Source organism: Oncorhynchus keta, chromosome 31, assembly GCF_023373465.1.
Source record: "Oncorhynchus keta strain PuntledgeMale-10-30-2019 chromosome 31, Oket_V2, whole genome shotgun sequence".
Lineage (NCBI taxonomy): Eukaryota > Metazoa > Chordata > Actinopteri > Salmoniformes > Salmonidae > Oncorhynchus > Oncorhynchus keta.
This window is the reverse complement of record NC_068451.1, coordinates 2,464,568-2,477,939: the sequence shown is the minus strand read 5'-3', so window position 1 is coordinate 2,477,939 and position 13,372 is coordinate 2,464,568.

Below are 13,372 nucleotides of genomic sequence, written 5' to 3'. Positions count from 1 at the left end.
CTATTGACTTCTTAATGAACTGGATTGTTGACTTCCCTAATTATGTTAATCATGAATGATTATTATGATATGATATCTTTGGGATGAGGAATTTGATCAGATACATGTTATTTGTTTCCTTTGTGATGCAGCACAGACTACTCAGTAAATATACTACTTTATGGTTAGAGGAATTCCTGCCTCAGTCTCATCCATTCCTCTGTCACCTGACACGTGACCACCTGTTCACCTTCACTGTCAGTCATCCTACCTGTCCAGCTACCCACACAGATTCCACTAATCTTTCAGTACCTAACCATAAACACTAATGCCTTTCTTAAAATCAATACACAGAAGTATATATTTTTAAACCTGCGTATTTAGCTAAAAGAAATCCAGGTCAGCAGGCAATACTAACCAGGTGAAATTGTGTCACTTCTCTTGCACATAGAGTCAGGGTATATCCAACAGTTTGGGCAGCCTGGCTCATTGCAAACTAATTTGCCAGAATTCTACGTAATTATGACATAACATTGAAGGTTGTGCAATGTAACAAGAATATTTAGACTTAGGGATGCCACCCGTTAGATAAAATACTGAACGGTTCCGTATTTCACTGAAATAATAAACGTTTAGTTTTCGAAATGATAGTTTCCAGATTCTACCATGTTAATGACCAAAGGCTCGTATTTCTGTGTGTTATGTTATAATTAAGTCTATGATTTGATAGAGAAGTCTGACTGAGCGATGGTAGGCAGCAGCAGGCTCGTAAGCATTCCTTCAAACAGCACTTTCGTGTGTTTTGCCAGCAGCTCTTCGCAAGCACAGCGCTGTTTATGACTTCAAGCCTATCAGCCTAATGGCTGGTGTAACCGATGTGAAATGGCTAGCTAGTTAGCGGGGTGCGCACTAATAGCGTTTCAAACTTCACTAGCTCTGAGACTTGGAGTAGTTGTTCCCCTTGCTCTGCATGGGTAACGCTGCTTTGAGTGTGGCTGTTGTCGATGTGTTCCTGGTTCGAGCCCAGGTAGGTGCGAGGAGAGGGACGGAAGCTATACTGTTACACTGGCAATACTAAAGTGCCTATAAGAACATCCAATAGTCAAAGGTATATGAAATAGTCCTATAAAAACTATATTAACTACATATTAACTACAACCTTAAAACCTGTTACCTTGGAATATTGAAGTCTCATGTTAAAAGGAACCACCAACTTTCATATGTTCTCATGTTCTGAGCAAGGAACTCAAACGTTAGCTTTTTTACTTGGCACATATTGCACTTTTACTTCTCCAACACTTTGTTTTTGCATTATTTAAACCAAATTGAACATGTTTCATTATTTATTTGAAGCTAAATGGATTTTTATTGATGTATTATATTAAGTTAAAATAGGTGTTCATCCAGTATTTTTAATTGTCATTATTACAAATCAATAAAAATTGTCTGATCCCCCCCCAATTCTCCGATAATCGGTATCAGCATAATCGGTCGACCTCTAGACAGTATATCCAGAGAAAGCCATGATTCCTTGAAACAGATTATGTTACAGTCCCTGATGTCTCTCTGGAAGGAGATCCTCACCCTGAGCTCATCTACTTTATTGTCCAGGGACTGAACATTGGCAAGTAATATACTCGGAAGCGGTGTATGGTGTGCAAGCCTCCTGAGTCGAACTAGAAGTTCAATCTGAATACCTCTTCTCCGTCCGCCAGTGGTGTCTTGGAACAGCCTCAGGGATAAGTTAAATTGCCTAGCATCCAATCCAAATTGTATAAGTCGTATTTCTGGTCAGAATGCTGATGAGTTGCTGCCACTCTGATATCAAAAAGTAATTTCCGTCTGTATATAAAAACGCTAAAAACATTCTGAACTAATAATGCAAGAAATAACACACAAAAATGTCTATCGGCGCCATTTTGAATCTAAAATAAGCAGCAGATAATGTCAGATTACATCAATTGTTTCATAATTGGTTATCCAATGTATGAAAGTAATGAAGTGGGATACCTTTTTGTATTTGTACAAATTCTAAGTCTGCGAAAGCTGTTGGCGCTGACAGGTGAAGGTTGCTGGCCGGATACTTCCCAAAATGTGGCTGACTTTTCCATTCATTGGAATGCTCACAGCGAGGGCATGCCTGTATAATGCTGATGATGGCCCCCTTGCTGGTCTTCTCTATGCTGCATGTTGGGCTGCAAACTGGACTGCGCCTACTACCATACACCGTTCAAAGGCACTTCAATATTTTGTCTTGCCCATTCCACCACTGAATGGCACACATACACAATCCATGTGTCAAGGCTTAAAAATCATTCTTTAACCAGTCTCCTCCCCTTCATCTACACTGATTTAAGTGGATTTAACAGGTGACATCAATAAGGGATCATAGCTTTTACCTGGTCAATCTATGTCATTTTTTTTGTATTTTATTTTTTAAAGCTAAGCAGAGTACATAGAGGTAGGTATCAGGATGATAGACTTGTTCTCACTGAAGTGCATTACCCCTCATATAACAATAAAAGTAACTGTTCAGTCAGAAATCTTGGGACTGTGGAATTACATTATTTCAATGTACCTCTTTATTTAGGATGATACTGTAGCATGACGTTGAAACAATGATGTTGATTCAAACATACCATTTTACCATCAACATTGAAACAAGGTCAAATAAAATGTCTTATCAAATATGAAATTCTACATAATTTCAACCATCCAATATAGGATGATTTTATGTGGAATTTTCAACGCAATTTCAACATTAGATTGAGCTAACAATTTGTTAGTCAGGTTAAGTGAATATTTTTAAGTTGAAGTTTTACCCTAATTTACAACGCTGGTTGAAATGAGATGAAAACAGTTCTGGTTGATCACATTTTTCAAATCCGATGTATTTTCCACGTTGATTCCACATCACAATACATTGACAAATTACGTTGAAACAATGTTGATTCAACCAGTAAAGGTTATAAAACTTCTGGTAAAAAAATATGATGCAAATCAGTGAATAATGACTTCACCACCACAAAGGCATAGCGGTGGAGGCTAGAGTGTCAGAGGGAGGAAGGTCTACCATGCATCACATCAAAGCACAGCTGCGACCAATGCCAGATGGAGGCAACCATATTTAAAAAATATTTATTTCTTCCAAATTAGCTGTGTCCCTGCCATTGATCTGTCTGCCTGAATGTTGGAGACCGGTTAAGGAAATCTGTCTCTCAGATATTCTATTTTAGATTGTTAGGTTCTAATTCTTCAGAGTTAATAAGTCACGGACACTAGAGAAGCGTAACCAAGTTGAATTCTTCCCAAAGGGTCATTACAGCTGTAATTCAGACTAAGACATGGCTTCTCCCGTGGTGGTAATCATACCCCACTTTGGGTGGAGTCTCCTCCTTATCTCGAAACATTGCATCATTCTTGCCAAGCAGGGAACTAAGTGATATGAGTCTTCAACGGTTTCTCCTCTTATCAGTACTGTCGCATGTTTCCGCTGCACTCAGCACCTCCCAAGCTTCATTATGGCACCCCTCATGTCTCCTTTGTAACTAAATGTTCCCATACTCGGAGTATTACAATGTTCAAAGTTTACCCCAGAATCCAACGAGATACACTATGATGTTTTACAGGGTTACACACGGGTCCTCCACAGATGGTGTGCTCATTGATTCAACTCAAATGCACTTTGCTCAAAGGTGTTATGACTCATAATTGTAAGCCTGGTTGAATATATTAACACTGTTCTTATTCCCTATTTAGGTGCAAACGAGTCCCCACCTGGGTCTGAGAGGTGTGGAGTGTTCTATGTCTGAAACAACATGAACATACCATGCCATACCATGCCATTGTGTGTGTGTGTCTTTGTGTGTGTAGTGTATACACGTGTGTATACATTATGCACTTGCACACATTCATGACAACCCCAGAGTCCATCCATCGAACCTGAGTGCTAGTGGAAACACTCCCATACTACATTTCTCTGGTTACAATATGAGCTCCTTGTTGTCAACTGCATTGTCGTTCCGCCCGCCTGATCTCCATCTTGTCATTTTCCATTCTCTTTATGAAATGAGACGAGTCGCCTCACCAGGGACGCTTACTGGCATTCGACACGGGGAATAATGAAATAGGCCTGAGACAGTGAGACACAGCCACAGACCGCCTCCCGAGTCCCGACAGATGTAATGAGATATTCTTAAAGTTATGTGTAATCTGAGTATTATATGTAGATATCAGATCAATTATGTGGCACTTGACTAGACTTCCCGCTATCGTCTACAATCCAAAGTTTTGTGCAATTGTGCCCCTCCACTTACTACCACCTTCCAATTGGCTCATTCACCCCCCCCCCTCCTTTCCCCTGTAACTATTCCCCAGGTCGTTGCTGTAAATGAGAATGTGTTGTCAGTCAACTTACCTGGTTAAATAAGTGTTAAGTAAATAAATACAAAATAAAAGTCTATGAGCTCAGAGGAGATGACAAGGATAAAAGATCATTTAGGTTTGTAGGGACTTGCTAATCTCCCTCGTGCCAGCCCATGTCCAACCACAGACCACACCCAGGTACATTGTTGTTTCAAACACTGACATAAGTGATCTCCAGTTGCCCGGTTTCACCGTTTGTACTCACGACTCGTGATTTCAAAATGGAAATCCAATTTGTCCTGACAAAAGCAAATTCCTGAAATGCGCTGGAGTAGAGCAGAGCTGTAGAGAGGATTCATCTCTTGTGCTCTCCAACAAATCCCCTTAACTATGTGAAAATAAACAGTGAATAGAACAAAAGACGGTTAGACGGTACCTTTTAAAACCCGATACGACAACTTAGCCTTGAGTTAATAACCTGCCCAGGGACTGCAGTTGAAAATTAGCCGGCTGGCTAAAACCAGGCACTTTTACTGAAATGCTGTACCTGTAAAAATAAAGTAAAGTAAAAAGTTGAATGATAGGGCGACCTTTTTATTTCTACCTAAATAGACACCTCCAAATAAATATTTTTAAAGGGATGGCCATCAACAATCAATCGTTCTGGAACTGACCTTTCTTAAAATAGTTAAAAATTGGGGAGGGATCCTCACTTTTGAGGACCCAAGCTCAAGTACATAGTACAAAAATTATTTAACAAAGTGGGGCAATAGGGCTTGAAATGACTGAAATGCTTTCTAAATATAGTAACAATACAACTTACTATAGGATTTCACATTTCTTATAACTGTAAAATTAATGATAGTACAATATTGGTGTAACGGTCGTCGTAGGTGGAAGAAGGAGAGGACCAAGGTGCAGCGTGGTAAGTTTACATGTTGTGCATTTAATCAAAACTGAACACTAAACAAAATAACAATGAGGAATAACGAGAACGAAACAGCTGTCAGGTGATCCACACAAAACAGAAAACAACTACCCACAACCCATACTGGGAAAACAGGCTGCCTAAGTATGGTTCTCAATCAGAGACAACGGGAACCATACCATACCAGGCCAAACACATAGAACTAGAAAACATAGAATCTAAAATCTAAAATATATTTTTATTTGTTTAACAATTTTTTGGTTACTACATGATGTGTTATTTCATAGTTTTGATTCCCAAGTCTTTAATGGCTTCCATTATTCTTGCCTACAATGTACCTCCAGAGAATAGTATCCACCTCTGGCCTGCTCGCCTCCCTACCACTGAGGAAGTACAGTAAAAAACTGAAACCACTTGAATGAGTAGGTGAAACCCCACCTCTTTAAGGAATACCTAAACCTTTGATTTAGATGCACTATTGTACTGTTCCACTGGATGTCATAAGTGGATACACTGTAAGAGCAAATGACTAAATAAGAATCCCTTGAATGAGAATACGGTACACCAATAATATGCTGTGTATGCTCTCTGCCAATGAAATTGAATTTGCACTTGTCTATCTCTGATACTCTACTCTACTTACTTCCCTCAAATACTTTCTGTCTCTCTTTCTTCTCTCTTTCCCTAGAGCAACTTGAATAATGCTGAATTCAGATGAATCATTTTAATCACATCACAAAAAACAAATATGCCAAGATCTGGGGAGGAAATCTTCCAAAACAATGGCTGCAGGGCACTGTTCCTTCCAAGTGCATGAAGAAGGAACACTATACACCCCAATGCATGCTGGGAGCTATTCTGTAAATATCTCTGTGATTAGAGAGGATATATGATGATCAGAGCAACAACAGGCAGACCATTCAATTCAAATCTCTTTCATTCTGCATTTGTATTCAGCTCGAGTCCCCCTTGTTTAGCTCAGTTTTACCATGCAGTGAGAATATTCAAGTGCATTGAAGACTGACAACAAAGGGCTACACTACAAGCTCATTCAGCCCGGCAAGACAGCAGGTGAGGCTCCGGCAGTAATTAGAGGGATAGATTAAGAAAGACGGATAGAAGAGACAACATGTTTTCTGTGAGAGGGAGAGAGAGGAATCAGCAGAATGGAATAAAAAGGGGATTGGGGGGTTGTAAGGACAGAGTCAAGCTGACATCTGCTGTGTTAAACGACTGTTTCCTCTATGTGGTTCATTTAGGCAATGGCTCATCAACGCAGAGCCACAAAATGAACTCAGAGTGAGGGCTGAGATGGGTGTGTGTCAGGGACATGACCTAGGGCACCTACATTCTGAAGATATTATGTCACAAAGGAGTAGTTCTGGCCCTGGGGTAAGTATTAAACTATTTTTACCTACATCATAATGGCACTCAAACATAATACAACATAATAAAATATGCTTATACAGAATGTGCATGCATACATCTTTATTTGATTTGTTTTACTTACGTATATGCATATGAACATATGTAGTTGGAGTGTACACATGCACAAACTAATGGCCTATAGTGTTCTGATGTGAGACAGTGAGTTTAGACTCCACTCCTCACTGCCCTTTACAGCAGTAAACTCCATTCCAATAATATGGAACCCAGTCAACTCCACAAACCAATCCTCCGGCCCGCTCATCTGAACAGAGTGCCCTGTGATTGCATGGCAGAGACAGGCATTTGAGCAGAGGAATAGAAAGAGAGAGAGCGAGAGAGATTCTAATTCAGAGATGGAGACAGGCTTGTGAGACGTCAGATAAACGATAGCTAACATTACACTATGACAGCCAAAAGCTCCTGTAAAGTGCGAGGGCATATAGCAAATGTTTTGTGTGTGTGTGTGTGTGTGTGTGTGTGTGTGTGTGTGTGTGTGTGTGTGTGTGTGTGTGTGTGTGTGTGTGTGTGTGTGTGTGTGTGTGTGTGTGTGTGTGTGTGTGTGTGTGTGTGTGTGTGTGTGTGTGTGTGTGTGTGTGTGTAAATTAGCAAGGATATGCCATGTGACACAAAGATAAAAATGTGTTACTGTGTTAAAAAGCCACATTTTCTCCAGTTACAATACACTACACAATAACTTGAAATGTCTCCTAACTCTCGATGAGAAGCTGCAATGTGACTGTCAGATCATTTGCACATAAAGTCAAAGTCAGTTGACTGATGAAATAAAGATGGCAAACAAAATCATTTAAAAGCAGCAACACAGCAGCACAGACATTGTATCCAAAGAAATCCCCTTAAAAGAAAAATAGCAGAAGTACATCTTCCCTTTTTTCCATGGGCGACGAGGCATTATGATGAAATAGGGTGCCAGGGGGCGCTTTGACGAGCGAGACCAAGAACTAAATGTATGACGTGCTCTATATTTGTTAGGGTGAGTCCCCCGCCGCCCCCACTCACTTCCTCCTCACCCCATTTGGTTGAGTGTAGGTAGGTCTTTCGTCTGTCAGAAGACATGGTAATATCTCCATCCCAGAATAAAGTCTGGGATCGGATAGAGGAAGCTGCCTCCGAGACCTTTGTTTGGGGTGAACTACAATCACCTGAGACTGCTTTGCGAGACAGAACTCACAGATCACAAAGCACCTCAGCATAATGTGGAAAGTGCATGCCTCATTCAGCAAGCCAAAGAAAGGTTTTGGTCACAATGACTTTCAAGTATGCCACCAAACTCAGATGAATCCAGGGCATGAGACTTCATCTGCAGAACTTAACAGAAGTAGAACAACCTTTAGCCGTACACAGACACACATTCTGGATACTGGCCAGCAGGATTATCTGCTGGACATTATTTAATTTGGTTTACAGCTCTCTTGAGCTAATCACATGAGTGGGATATGGCTCCCGTGTCCTGAGGCTTCATCTCCCACACAAACAGCAGCCCCTCTCACCATGACCATGATAACTGAAAACAGATAGACGGAGTAGGAGTGGAAGAGTGAGTGGGAGAGAGAGAGAGAGTGAGTGAAGGCGAGAGAAATAATTTTCTTTACAGCCCCAATTTTCTGATCCTGCTATGACCCGGCAGTTTGAGGTGACAGAACATCTTTCCCTCTGTGCTGATGCTCCTACATGGGTAAGGTAGGCTCAGGACACAGCTGCTGCAGGGAGGGATGACATGAGGCTAACAGAAGACACATTGGGCTGCTCTAATAGGGCCATTCATCTTGGCTTTAGAAGCTAACAGATTGCCCTGTCCATAACCTCCATCCATCCATGTGTCTATTCACCTCTCATATGTAGCACTCAACCAGAGAGGTCAAGTCAGCTCAGAAGTTCATTTGACTGACATGTCATTTGGGACTTGGTGAGAGATTCATCCCTGTGTTGGGAGTAAGTGGTTATCATCCCAACTAACTGTCTTTTGTCATGGGGACCTCACCTGGTCTAACTAGTCAAACTCAGGTACCATAACTCATACAGCCACAAAGACAATGCTAAAATATACTGAACCAAAAATATAAAACGCAACATGCAACAATTTCAAAGATTTTACTGAGTTACAGTTCATATAAGGAAATCAGTCAATTGAAATAAATGTATAAGGCCATAATCTATGGATTTCACATGACTGGGCAGGGGGCCCGGGAGTGCATAGGCCCACCCACTTCGCAGCCCAGCCAATCAGAATGAGTTTTTCCCCACAAAAGAGCTTTATTACAGACATAAATACTCCTCAGTCCCCTATTTATAAATAAAAATGGTTTACCTTTATTTAACAAGTCCTTTATCAGGCAAGTCAGTTAAGAACAAATTCTTATTTTCAATGACTGCTTAGGAACAGTGGGTTAACTGCCTTGTTCAGGGGCAGAACGACAGATTTGTACCTTGTCAGCTCGGGGATTCGATCTTGCAACCTTTCGGTTACTAGTCCAAAGCTCTAACCACTAGGATACCTGCCGCCCTATCATGTTGTTTAATCAGTTTCTTGATGTCACGCCTTGGTCATTGTATTTTGTGTTTTCGTTATATATTTGTTCAGGCCAGGGTGTGACATGAGTTTATTGTGTTGTCGTATTGTTTTTTTTGTAGGCATTGGGATTGTGGTTGATTAGGGGTGTGTCTAGTTTAGGCTTGGCTGCCTGAGGCGGTTCTCAATCAGAGTCAGGTGATTCTTGTTGTCTCTGATGGGGAACCGTATTTAGGTAGCCTGGGTTTCACTGTGTATTTCGTGGGTGATTGTTCCTGTCTCTGTGTAGTGTTCACCAGATAGGCTGTAATAGGTTTTCACGTTCCGTTTGTTGTTTTTGTATTTGTTAAGTTGTTTCATGTATCGTCATTTGTTTCATTAAAGACATGAGTAACCACCACGCTGCATTTCGGTCCGACTCTCTTTCGACAAACGAAGAACACCGTTACACTTGATATACCACACCTGTAAGGTGGACGGATTATCTTGGCAAAGGAGAAAGGCTCACCAACAGGGATGTAAACAAATTTGTGCACAACATTTGAGAGAAATAAGCTTTTTGGATAAGCTTATTTGGTATGGAACATTTCTGGGATTTCTGAGACCAACACTTTACATGTTGCGTTTGTATTTTTGTTTAGTGTAGATTGCTATCTTCATTATAGAAACCATTCATTTTCCATTTATTTGCTTCAGCGGTCTGCTCACCAACTATACTAAGCTACTACCCAGTGTGCATTTTCGTTCCAGCCCTACACTAAAACATATGATTCTACTAATCACCTAGTCATCTCCGGTGTCTGCATATCCTGTAGGTCTTTATGACCAAGGTTGATCCCATCTTATTCTATGGTTACCACATCATGGATCTTTTCCATATTTATACTATGTGTACATAATGACCGTAATATACACTGAGTATACAAAACATTAAAAACAGACTGACCAGGTGAAAGCTATGATCCATTATAGATGTCACTTGTTAAATCCACTTCAATCAGAGTAGATGAAGGGGGGAGGGGTTAAAGAAGGATTTCTAAGCCTTGGGACAATTTAGAGATGAATTGTGTATATGTGCCATTCAGAGGGTATATTCAGTGTATCTAACTGCCCCTATGCAGTTGACCTCGGGCAGTGATGTTTATATCTCACTCTAAAAGACTGAGCAGCTGTTCTGTTCCTCTTGAAAGGTAATAAAATATCTACTGCTACACCATACAGGCGCTGTACACCCCGGTCTCATCATTACCAACACTCCAATCGCTCCTGTCAACTGTCACTGGAAGGTCTATTCTCCTGACTGTCAGGCCTACCCCTCAGACACTCCATCAACCTACTGAGAAATCCAGGCTGCCTTTAAAGAAAACATGTTTTTTCTTCTCATATACAGAAACAACAACAAATTGCTGTTCAAATGTTTATCTTATATAGTGAAGATACACAGGTAACTGCAAAAAAAAAAATGGAAACACATAGTGTCTTAATAGGGCGTCGGCTGCCAGAACAGCTTCAATGCACCTTTGCATAGATTCTACAAGTGTCTGGAACTCTAATGGAGGGATGGACACCTGCCTTCCATGAGAAATTCCCATAATTGGATGTTTTGTTGATGGTGGTGGAAAACGCTGTCTCGGGCACTGCTCCAGAATCTCCCATAAGTGTTCAACTGGGTTGAGATCTGGTGACTGAGACACACACACCCTTTAAACACCCTATGCTCGTTTGAGACCCCTCTTTCAAATTCACTCTTCTTCGAGACACGGTAGCCACAATAATGGGCAACTGGGCATTTGTATACATGACCCTAAGCATGATGGGATGTTTTAATTGCTTAATTAACTCAGGGACCAAACCTGTGCGGAAGCACTTGCTTTCAATATACTTTGTATCCCTCATTTATTCAAGTGTTTCCTTTATTTTGGCAGTTACCTGTTTATAGACAGATATAGAGAGTGTATTAAACATTAGGAACACCTTCCTAATATTGAGTTGCACCCCCTTTTGACCTCAGAACAGCCTGAATTCATCAGGGCATAGACTCTACAAGCCCATGTTGACTCCAATGCGTCACACAGTTGTGTCAATTTGGATGTCCTTTTAGGTGGTAGACCACCCAGTAGCATTGCAGCTATTGACATACTCAAACTAGTGCACCTGGAACCTACTACCATACCCTGTTCAAAGGCACTTAAATCTTTTGTCTTGCCCATTCACCCTCTGAATGGCACACGCACACAATCCATGTCTCAATCCATGTCTTCTTTAACCTTTAACTCATCTAGACAGATTGAAGAGGACGTCAATAAGGGATCAAAGCTTTGACCCGGTGAATCCAGGTGAGTCTATACCATGCAAAAAGCAGGTGTTCCTAACGGCTTGTATATATCATAACATATAGATACTGAGCACACAGATTCTGATTCAGATTGTTTCGATTACAATGTTAAAGTTGACTGACTGCATGCCATCACACCATCTTGTACTATCACAAGTCTTAGTGGACATCTGTGGGAGTACAAGTCACCAATTAACAGTTAATTAACATGTAACATACAAGTAGTGTGTTTATCATTGTGTGTCTGCTATGCTATGGCTTTTTATTTTGGGGAGAACAGTAGCACAGAATCCAGAGCAAGATTTATTATTGAGCATCTCATGCCTACTGATGTGGTGGTACCATCCTTGCCCAGGGGAGGGTTAGCACTACTGTATACTCAAACCTTTCACTGCGGGCATGGCATTTTCACGGGTTCTTGTCCGGGGGTGGCACCCAGGCCAATGCGCAAACTAATGAGTCACAGGGGACACGCAGATACACCCCGATGCCATATTAGTGAGCGGTAGGAAGAGAGCGGGGGGAAGAGAAGAGCAGAGGAGTGAGAGAGAGGGATGGGAGAGAGAGGAGCATAGGAGGGCAGTAGTGGAAGTAGCTGAAGGTTTGGAGAGTGATAGAGAGGGGGGAATGAGGGAGGGGTTAGGAAAGGATGAGAGGAAGCTGACAATGTAGTCGTAAGAGCAAGAAGAGAAATGTATCAGACGAGAAAATGAGAGAACGAGTAGAATTATAGAAAGATGTGAAGAGTAATAAGCATGCTCAAAGAGGGGAGGAAAGAGAGAAATAAAAAGATGCCAATATTATCTTGGAGTGCCCTTACAGCAAAGAAAGCGATCATATTAATTCCACCTGCTATCAATATCATATTTTTTTTTACCCATATCTTTTAACCCCAGTAATGACACTGATTCACAAAGAGCGATCATCAAAGGTTCAGGAATCATTCGTAGGGGGGATTGAGCTTGAAGATGCACTTAGGCAGAGACAACAGTAGGGCTGGTTGACTGCAGCAGGAACTCTATCCGATGCCTCATTGACTAAAATAACTGAGGTAGGTTCCTCTGACTTTATACCAATGGATCTCACCCTTTACACAGGTCAGGTAATCTCACACACCACCCGTCGCAGTTAATCTAAAAATAATACAGAACGAATTCATTTTGGCACATGCCCGGAACATCCAATCTGAAATTGATATCGGAGAGCTCTGAATGGGTCTGTCTGCACGTATGTGATGTTATCTAATAATGAACTATCTACAATGGGAGCTGGGAGAAAACGGAAAACATTTGCAGGGGTTGGAGAGTCAAACGGGGTATCAATGTCTTATACTCACTGGGCTGGTTTCCAAGACACAAATGTAAAAGAAATTACAAAATCAGTCTCCATTGAAAATGTGTCCTCGTCCCGGATTGGTCTTAACCTGTGTCCGGGAAACCGGCCTACTGTGTCAGTTTTGGGGGCACTGAGAACTCCAGAGAGTCAGTGAGGATGGGCAGAAATGTCTATGAAATGTGAATGAGTTTGAATGGGTCCCCTTTCTTAAATTTGGTGTGTGTGTGCTCTCCAGAAATAGTGTGTGCCTAATCTCACACGCAACACATTTTCAATCTTGCAATCACATACGAGCTCCCTGATTGAGAAACACGCTCACACACAGTCGCACACTCAGCCAGTGTTCACCCCTTAGATTAGATGCAAATGTAAGTCCGTAATCACATTTGAGAGTTCCAACCATTTATTCTCTCAAGGTAGGTTTTGATCCCTTCCTTTTCTACTTTCTACCTTTTCTAAGGCATCCTCTGAGATG